We start from the raw sequence: 10,537 nt of genomic DNA, 5'->3' as shown, positions 1-10,537 counted from the left end.
TTTAGGGCTCCGCGACTCGCGGCATATTTTGCCTTCAAACTCCGCGAGTCGCGGAGTTTGAAATTCCAGCTCACACTTTGGAGTCTTTCTCTGCCGACGGTTTTTATTTATAAATATAATATATATATAATTAATATAATTAATTATATATTATATTATATTTATATACCTAGTTAACTTGTAATTTTTAGTCCGTTGCGTCGAGCGTTAAGAGTTGACTCTGGTCCCGGTTCCGGATTTTCGAACGTCCTTGCGTACAATTTAATATCTTGTACTTTGCGTTTTGAATCTTGTACTCTTGTAATTTCGAGACGTTTCTTATCAATAATTGGAACCTTTTTGATTGTCTTTTGTACTTTTGAGCTTTTTGGTCGTTTGCGTCTTCAATTCGTCGAATCTGTCTTTTGTCTTCACCTTTTATTATTTAAACGAATATCACTTGTAAATAGAACAATTGCAACTAAAAGCTTGTCTTTCTTGAGGAATAATGCTATGAAATATATGTTCATTTTTAGCATTATCAGACGCCGTCCTACATTTGGACACCATCCTATCCTTTATTACTGGACGTCGTCTAGGATTCTGGACGCCGTCCAGATGAACTGGCGGGCCAGCTGTACTGTTTTGATATTTTAAGAGAGGTATTTGTGTCTTTTCACTTGAGGCCGGATGTGTAGTCATATTATCAGTTTGGGATCCAATTTTGAATCATATTTCACATCCACAAACACTCCCATTTCATCTTAGAGAGAAAAGGAGATTCTAGAGAGAGATTGGGAGATTTGGAGAAGAAGGAGCTTAAATTGATCAAAAGCCCAAGTGTTAAAGTTGTTAATCTCACTCCTAGCTACGTTGTGGTAGTATTGGTAAGTTCTAACTCCGACTTTTCATAGTTTTATTAGTGTTCATAATTGGGGTTTCGATTTGGGTGTTCTTGAGTAAACTCACTAGTTGATGATTGGGTGATTGAGCTAGTAAATGGTGTTGATAACCATTGTTGGTGGGTTTCGGGTTAGATGATGAAATTGATTAGTTGATAATCATGTTCGGGTGTTAATATCACTAGTTAACTTAGGTTATAAGTGATTAATGGTGTAACTTGCAAAATGGGTGTTTTGACTTGAGATTATGTCAAAATGGGTTTTGTGTAAATTGATGCAAGTAATATGTTTTGAAGATGAAACCTTGAGTAAATTGAGTTGTTGGAACATAATCGCTAGTCGATGGTCATTATGGGTGTTTCGGGTGAGATTTGACTTAGTCAAATTGGAGGTAAGTGCTAATGGGTCGAAATTGCACTTATGATGTTTTGGGCATAAGCTAGAGTGTTTAGCTTATTTGTTTGTGAATTGCTTAGGTGATTTGCATTTGGACGATTAGGAGTTCAAGAGGGATTGCCTTTCTCATAACCGTGGTGAGTGGAATATTTATACGTTTATGTATATAATTTGGTTGCTTGCGTGCAACGTGGTAAGTGTTATCCGGTAGGATACGCTTTTCGTGGGCCACATTTAGGTTGGGAAAAATATAGTGAGTGATATCCGTATGGATAGCTCTTCGTTGGCTATATTCGATTTGCGTTAAGTGGCGAGTGATTAATGTTTGACCTATCACTCTTCGTCGGCCACGTGTGTGTGTATTTGGTTATGTGGTGAGTGATATCCGGTAGGAATGACTCTTTGTCGACCATAATTGGAAGTGAGGCATGTGATGAGTGATTAATGTTTGACCTATTGCTCTTCGTCGGTCACATGTGCGTGTTTGGTTATGTGGCGAGTGATTAATTGTGATGACCCGGAAATTTTCGACCAAATTTAAACTTAATCTTTATATGTTTCTGACACGATAAGCAAAGTCTGTAATGTTGAAATCTCAAAAAATTTTGAACTGTGTTCATGTATTCAATTACCCTTTGACTGTGCTCGACGATTCACGAACATTTATGTGTATATAGATATGTATATATAATATATAGTTATATTAATTGAAAACGTTAATAAAGTATTAGATGTATAATTCTTTACATGAACGTAATTAGTTCAATATATGTTTAATATATTTATCGAAGAAATTAAAAGATAATATCAATTGATTGAATTATCAGATACATTGTGAGATGATTACGGGTCTCTGTTATGAGGTCCACGTTGATTTGAGAAATTGTTTCTTTTTAACGGTATTTCAGAATAAATGGTAAAGTGATTTACAAGTAAGAACAAAAGTGTCAAATAACGAAAGTTAGACAAAAGTTAGTGGAGAATTGGATTTCATAATATTCAATTAATTTAGTTTCAAACGTGTGGAAACGTACTTCGATTCAATAGAATTTAAATATTAAAATATTTTTGTGACATAATTTGAATAGGTAGGAATATTAATTTTAAGAATTAAATATATAAATAATTCGCAACGTGTATTTATAAACATGTTTATGAATATTGAATATATATATATATATATATATATATATATATATATATATATATATATATATATATATATATATATATATATAATTAATTAAGTAAACGATAGTAACATTTGTTTATTGGTTTGTTTAGTATCTAAATAAGTTAACTAGAACGTTTAAGAAGTTAAAATAAACGTTAGTACCTAAATGAACTATATCTATTTAAGTTTTAAAATAAAAACGATATACGATATAATATTTTTGGTATGTAAACGATCTTAAATTATATTTTGAAATATAATTAGTATTTGAAAAACTAAAGATTTTATTATTAAATAAATATTTCTAATATATATAAATTTATATTTCTAAATGAATATATATATATATATATATATATATATATATATATATATATATATATATATATATATATATATATATATATTACAAAATGATAAAATATAATATTAACCTTGATATAAAATGTTTTGATTTAAAAATACTATTATATATATATGTATATATAGCGAAACGATGATTTATAGAAGTAAATGACCAAAACACTTAATTGAATAAGTTACACTTCGAGTGATATAGTTATTGGTGAAGTAAGTTTAAGTATTGATAAAAGGTGCACGTCGCGAAACATAAAGAACAAGTTTTCTCAGCGTACGAAAGGACGTTCGAGAAACCGGAACCGAGGATTGCCCTTTAAACTCATGCGATCGCATGAGGATTGCCCTTTAAACTCATGCTATCGCATGAGGAGCGAGGGCAGGTGATGTTCTATAAAACGCGAACGAATTCAGTTTGATTAACACACACATACATCCACCGATATATTACTCCCTCTGTTCTTAATATTTTTATTATTTATATTATTATTATTATTATTATTATTATTATTATTATTATTATTATTATTATTATTATTATTATTATTATTATTATTAATATTAAGATTAATATTATTATTATTATTATTATTAGTATTATTATTATTTATACATAAAATACTACGACAAGGTTCTGTTCGCATGTCTTCAAAATGGGTTTTTTCAAGAGGGATAGAGCTAAGGAAATTATGGGTTATAGCTATGGAGGTTATGGGTATTGTTCGGGGGTATAACTCGTGAAGTTAACCTAGCGTTTATCATGTCTGTCGCGTCTACGTACTTTCCTGCAATATTGAATCACAATATTGATACGTGAGCATTCATATCTTATCTTTTATATATTAATAGTGTATCTCTGACTAGTACTCGAGTATATATGATTACGCATGTTTGTATGCTTAATTTCATCGTTAAATAGTTTATGATAAATCATGAATTTAATACATATGCTACTGAGATAAGGTATATGATATGCATGTCGTTGGAAAGCTGGCAAAAAATTAATAACTTTTCATTTAGAAAACGTATGGTTTCGATGAACGGATTAAAAGATATAGTCAACTGAATTATCATTAATTTAAGTATTATTATTAAAAATTGTTATTATTATTATTACTATATCGTCGTTATTATTATTATCTAATAATAATAATAATAATTATTATTATTATTATTATTATCATTATCGTTATAAGTATTATCATTAAAAATTGTCATTATTATTAGTATTACTATCGTTATTATCATTAAGATTATTATTATTATTATTATTATTATTATTATTATTATTATTATTATTATTATTATTATTATTATTATTATTATTATTATTATTATTATTATTATTATTAAAATAGTTATTAGTATTATCATTAATAATATTATAATATTTATTATTAGTATCATTATCATTAAAACTAATATTAGTATCATCTAATTATTATGATTACTATTAGTATCATTATTATGAATGCGATATAAAAGAGGACTAAACGATATTAAACATGTCGATTAGTAAATAATAAGTATAAGTATCATGATTCAGTTAAAATATTGTTAAAATTATGATTTAGATAAAAATATCGTTTTCATTATTTTTCATTATTAGTAATATTATTATTTAGTATTACAAAAGATTATTATTATCAAAATTATTATTATTATCATTAGTAAATATAAATATTTTTATTATTATTATTATTATTATTATTATTATTATTATTATTATTAAAATAATTAATATTATTATTATTACGAAATATACAACTTTTGGTTCATTATTATTATTATTATTATCAATATTATTATTTAATCAAGTAAATATTTGATACAAAAATATATTTATGATACATATCACTACACTTTTATCATTAAAATGATATTATGTAAACGTTATACAAATTATAATACTTAATATATAAAAATATATTTTTATCATATCTCTTTATCGTTAATACATTATAATAAATGATGAAATAATTTAAGAATATTTACTACATAAATATTAATTACTTAAAATATGTAGAGTAAATATAAGTTATTTAACTATTAAAATAACATATAATTCATTAAAATAATATGTAGATTACAAATAAATATATATAAACTAGTTAAATTGATTTCTCTAAAAAATTCGAATATAACAACTTAGTTAGTTATATGACAAGTTGAGTTTTGTAAATTATCTATTCATTCAACTATCAAGACTTATACTCTGGTAATATAATTATATAATAAACATATATAGATTTTGGAAGTCATTTTTAGATTAGATGACTTTGTTGACTTTTGCTTGATAATCTCAAGCATTAATATTGTGATACACTACGACTTGACCTAAATTTTTAGACAGATATTGACCAACATATAAATACATATACTTAATATAGGTTCGTGAATCCGAGGCCAACCCTGCACTTGTTCAGTGCCGTCATATGCATAATTGCTATGAAATACAGTATCATGAGTTTCATTTGCTCCCTTTTTACTCATTACATTTTTGGACTGTGAATTCATGCAAAGTTTTAATAACTATTTTACAATATTTATATACTTGATTTTCATTTGCTCCCTTTTTAAATGCTTTTGCAATATATATTTTGGGCTGAGAATACATGCGCTGCTTTTATAAATGTTTGATGAAATAGACAAAAGTACTTAAAAAGATTCTACGACTAAATTATTATTTGTACAGATGAGTGTTCCTGTACGTTTATACAGATGAGTGTTCCTGTATGTTTGAAGATATCCTATATGCATTTTGTTAATGTCGGTTACCATGTGTTTATTCGTATGAATGGATTTTTATACAGATGAGTGTTCCTGTATGATAACTTTTGCAGATGAGTGTTCCTGCAGGTTATACATGAAAATGAAATCTTGTGGTCTATTAAAATTATTGAAATGAATGTTTATGATAAACTAATGAACTCACCAACCTTTTGGTTAACACTTGAAAGCATGTTTATTCTCAGGTATTAAAGAAATCTTTCGCTGTGCATTTGCTCATTTAAAAGATATTACTTGGAGTCATTCATGGCTGATGCTGTGCGAGGTGTATATGAAATAGCTTTATTTTTACAACGAAATACTATTAAATATGATACAATTTTACACAAGATATTTATTTATTTATAGAATGGATATACTTAAACCTTGCTACAACACTTATAGGCAGTGTACCTAATCGTACAGTAGTGTAGTTTTTAGTAAGTCTGGTTCGTTTCACAGGGAAAATCTTTAAACAAAGCTTAACGCTATATTAGTTTTAATTTATAAAAATAAAAATATATATATAAGTAATATTATTATTATAAAGGGAGATTTTTACCGTTTAATAACCGGTTTATCGATTTTTAAAACTTTAGTCGCAGTTAAAACCTAATGTAAAATATTAAATAAATAAAAGACTTAATTTAAAGCGTAAAGTAAATAACTATAATGAAATTGCGATAAATAAAAGTGCGATAAAATAAACTTGCGATAATTAAAGAGTACGATAATTAAAAGTGCAATTAAATACAATAACAATAAATAAAAGAATTATGCTTATTTAAACTTCCGTAATCATGATGTTTGACGTGTTGATTTTAGTTTTATGCCCATGGGTTAATTGTCCTTTGTCCTGGATTATTTAATATGTCCGTCTGGTTTTTGTCCATAACAGTCCATCAGTCATAAATATAAAGTGCGAGTGTCCTCGTCAAATTATCCTTATACCCGAAGTCAAATATTCCAACTAATTGGGGACTTAAACTGTAACAAGATTTTAATACTTTGTTTAATAATTACACCAGGATATCGACTGCGTGTAACCCAAGGTTTTAATACTTTATTATCAATTATGCCAAGTGTCCTTGTACATAATTTCACCCCTGTTTTAATAATTCCATAGACTATTAATCTATTCCCGTGTCCGGTTAAATGAACGATTATTCGTACATATAAATACCCCGCCCATCGTGTCCGATCGAGTGTATATGGTTATTTATAGGGACGTCCAATTGTAAATCTTTATATTAAAATTAACAAACTATCATTTAGTTAAACAAATATAAAGCCCATTAATAGCCCATAGTCTAATTTCCACAAGTGTCGTTCTTTTGTCCAAACCCCAATTATGGTACAAAGCCCAATTACCTAATTTTAATTTTTAGCACAACATCATGATTACTTCGTTTTAAATAAGCATAATAATAACTTAGCTACGAGACATTAAATTAAAAAGGTTGAACATAACTTACAATAATTAAAAATAGCGTAGCGTTACACGGACAGAATTTCGACTTACACCCTTACAACATTCGCTAACATACCCTTATTATTAGGATTTAAAATTAAAATTAAAATTAAAATTAAAATTATAATATATATATATATATATATATATATATATATATATATATATATATATATATATATATATATATATATATATATTTTACGTATGATGAATGAGAAAAAGATGTGTAAAATTCGGCCGAATGCTCGGCCTTTTAAAGGTGGATTTCTGACTTTTTGGGCTCCGCGAGTGCGGCCATTTTGTTCTTCAGAGCTCCGCGAGTGCGGAGCTGTGGAATCCAGCTCACACAAGCTTGGATCTTAGTCTGCCGACGGTTTTAATATATAAATATAATATATATATAATTTATATAATTAATTATATATTATATTATATTTATATACATAGTTAACTTGTAATTTTTAGTTCTTTGCGTCGAGCGTTGAGAGTTGACTCTGGTCCCGGTTCCGGATTTTTGAACGTCCTTGCGAATAATTTAATATCTTGTACTTTGCGTTTCTCGTCTTGTACTCTTGTAATTTTGAGACGTTTCTTATCAATAATTGGAACCTCTTTGATTGTACTTTGTACTTTTTAGCTTTTTGGTCGTTTGCGTCTTCAATTCGTCGAATCTGTCTTTTGTCTTCACCTTTTATTATTTAAACGAAAATCACTTGTAAATAGAACAATTGCAACTAAAAGCTTGTCTTTCTTGAGATATATGTTCATTTTTAGTATTATCAAATGTTTCCACACTTGAGCGTTGCTTGTCCTCAAGCAATATAGTCTTGAAATATACTAGAATCACTTCTTTATTCTTCACACTTTGTACATCAGTGATTTCTATAAACAATGGTAGTAACGATGTGGTTTACAGTCCCACATGACTATAAAAATTTAGATCCATTAAGGAAATTGGATCTTTATGAAAACATTTGATCTTTTGAAAATTCAATCTAGCTTTTACCCTAGATAAGTTTTCCGGAATAACCCTTCACTGGTGTTTGCAAATTCTTTTTGTGGGTTTGGTGGGTTTCATATTTGAGATTTTTAGCTCAAAACTTGCGGTTTTGTGTCACCCACTTGCTAACCTTGTATTGGGAAAGCAACACGTCCAGTATACTTGCTCCGTATATTACCTTTCGATAAACTACCGTCCGATTGTAAAGGAAAGCGTTGAACAAGCAACTGTTAAGGCAATGTCCCGTGACATGCTTTTAATTATGGTCTATAACGTGTCGGACGCAATTACTATCCTTTGTAGGAGCAATAGTAAAGCTCACCCTTATGGTTTTTCGGTCTGGCACAAGGTCCTGTCTTTGACCATGCTATGCAACCACCGTTCTTACGGTTGACACCCGATTTGGTTCAGGTGACCTAATGAATTCCAGGTGAATTCCTAGGATTTTACGTTCAATGGTAATGAACGCATTGAAAAATGGGTTTTCAGAAAACAAATTGGTTTGTATTTTTGATCAAAATATTTTCTCGTTCAAGCTCGAGTTTAGATATCATCTAATTCCATGAGTTTGAATTCTCAATCTTTAAGGTCAATCTCTAGGATTGAGTAATATCAGTCTTAAAAGATGATTTTTGATCTTTAAAGGAGATTATCCTTTATGGGGATCTGATTCATTAGTCTTATCCAGCTAATTTGCACGGCGTCCTCCCCATTTTACAAGACAGATCCTCTCATGGTTAGGATAAGTCTGACCACTTGGCGACCCTGTTTGATGCTGAGGTCCGTTGATTTCCTACTAATTTTAGAGATGACTTTTCTAGATTTTTCGTCAACCTACAGCTGGTCTGGACGACAACTTCTTGACCTAAATCAAGAAGCGCGTGTCTTTTTCGGAAGACTTTACTTCCTTTTAATGATGGAATTGATTCATCGTGTAGATCCATCTATTCTTTCAAAAGTATTACAATAAATCGGGTAAAACTTTTTAGATTAGTCCAAAGCAAAAGTATCTTCAATTATTTGTTACAGAAATATGTGACATTTGTTTAAGATAACTTGGTAATTTTTCCCACACTTGGCTTTTATTTTCCTTTTTATTGTCCTCTATTCCATTTTAAATGAATTTTAACATTTTGATTTGTTTCTCAATTTATGTTCTTTCCGAGGTAACAATAATTTCGGTGTTAACACCTAGTTTTTTCGTTCATAAATATATATAAACATGATTTTGAGTTCATTTAATTGAAAATTTTGAAATTTTTTTTTTACTAGAATTGGGTAGTCAATATATAAGTCTAGGGCTGTTCTTTGTTATCAGAGAGCACTAGATTCTAATACAACTACTAAGTTACTAGTATTTTTAATGGTAACCAAGTGTTTAAATCAAAAAATTTTTAAAAATCCGAAAGAATTTAACCCCTTCCCACACTTAAGATCTTGCAATGCCATCATTTGCAAGAAATCAGTAACAATTTAAATTATTGAGGGTGATTAGCGTAGAAAAATGATTAAATTTTACCAAAGTTTCCAAACATATTGGCGTTTGTTTGCTGAATGATAAATGGTGCACATCATTTGTTCATTCCGTCTGTTGGTGCATCACATTTGTTTTTCGTTTTGTCGTCAAAATTAATAGCTTTTGCTGAACTTAATGCCAGTCTTTGAAAATGCGCTGTTTTACCCTGTTTTGTACATGAGATAAACTACAAACACATATATACATATTTTTGAAGTTGGGTTTTCACACCACATTCAAAAATTATTAAAATCTAATAAAGTTAGAAAATTATAAAAGTTATTATAATAATAAAATAAGAAATAAGAAATAAGAAAATTAAGAATTAGTAACATTACAATAAAATAAACAAAAATAGAAAATTACGGATCAGGAGGATGGTTCCAGTGTGGGTCCCAAGCTTATCCATAGATGCTGTAAAATGCTTGGACCGGGTCATATGTAGGATATGGCGGTCGGCTCTCTAAAGTCCAAGGAGCAAATTCGGGCATAACGGTAGGAATGTATTCTCTACCTACGTGTGTACAATGACTTATGATTTGGCTTTGATGATACTGCCAATCTTGAAATGCTTTTTGTCTAGCCATTTCATACTCGTGTCGAGCCATAAAAATTTGGATTTCCGTCATTGGATTACCCCCTCCCGGTTGACCTTGCTGTTGATCTCTCTCAACCTGTGGATGCCTGCCATCATAACGTGCTGCCGCGTTGTTTCGTTTCTTTAAGACCTTAGCACCATGATAAACACGCAAATCTATTCTATCGCGGGGTTCTGGTTCTGCCATTAATAATCCCCCCGACTTCTATCCACACCGAGATATTCAGCAATCAAAGTAATAAATATACCACCTCCTATTATGCTACCACGCCTCATACCCCTAACCATAGTCAATAAATAATAACCCACACAAAAAGGTATACTTACAGCGCTGTGTGGGTCTCGAATACACATGTGGTAAAACAAATCCTG

The sequence above is a fragment of the Rutidosis leptorrhynchoides genome, chromosome 5 (assembly GCF_046630445.1).
Source record: "Rutidosis leptorrhynchoides isolate AG116_Rl617_1_P2 chromosome 5, CSIRO_AGI_Rlap_v1, whole genome shotgun sequence".
NCBI lineage: Eukaryota > Viridiplantae > Streptophyta > Magnoliopsida > Asterales > Asteraceae > Rutidosis > Rutidosis leptorrhynchoides.
This window is presented reverse-complemented; position numbering follows the sequence as displayed.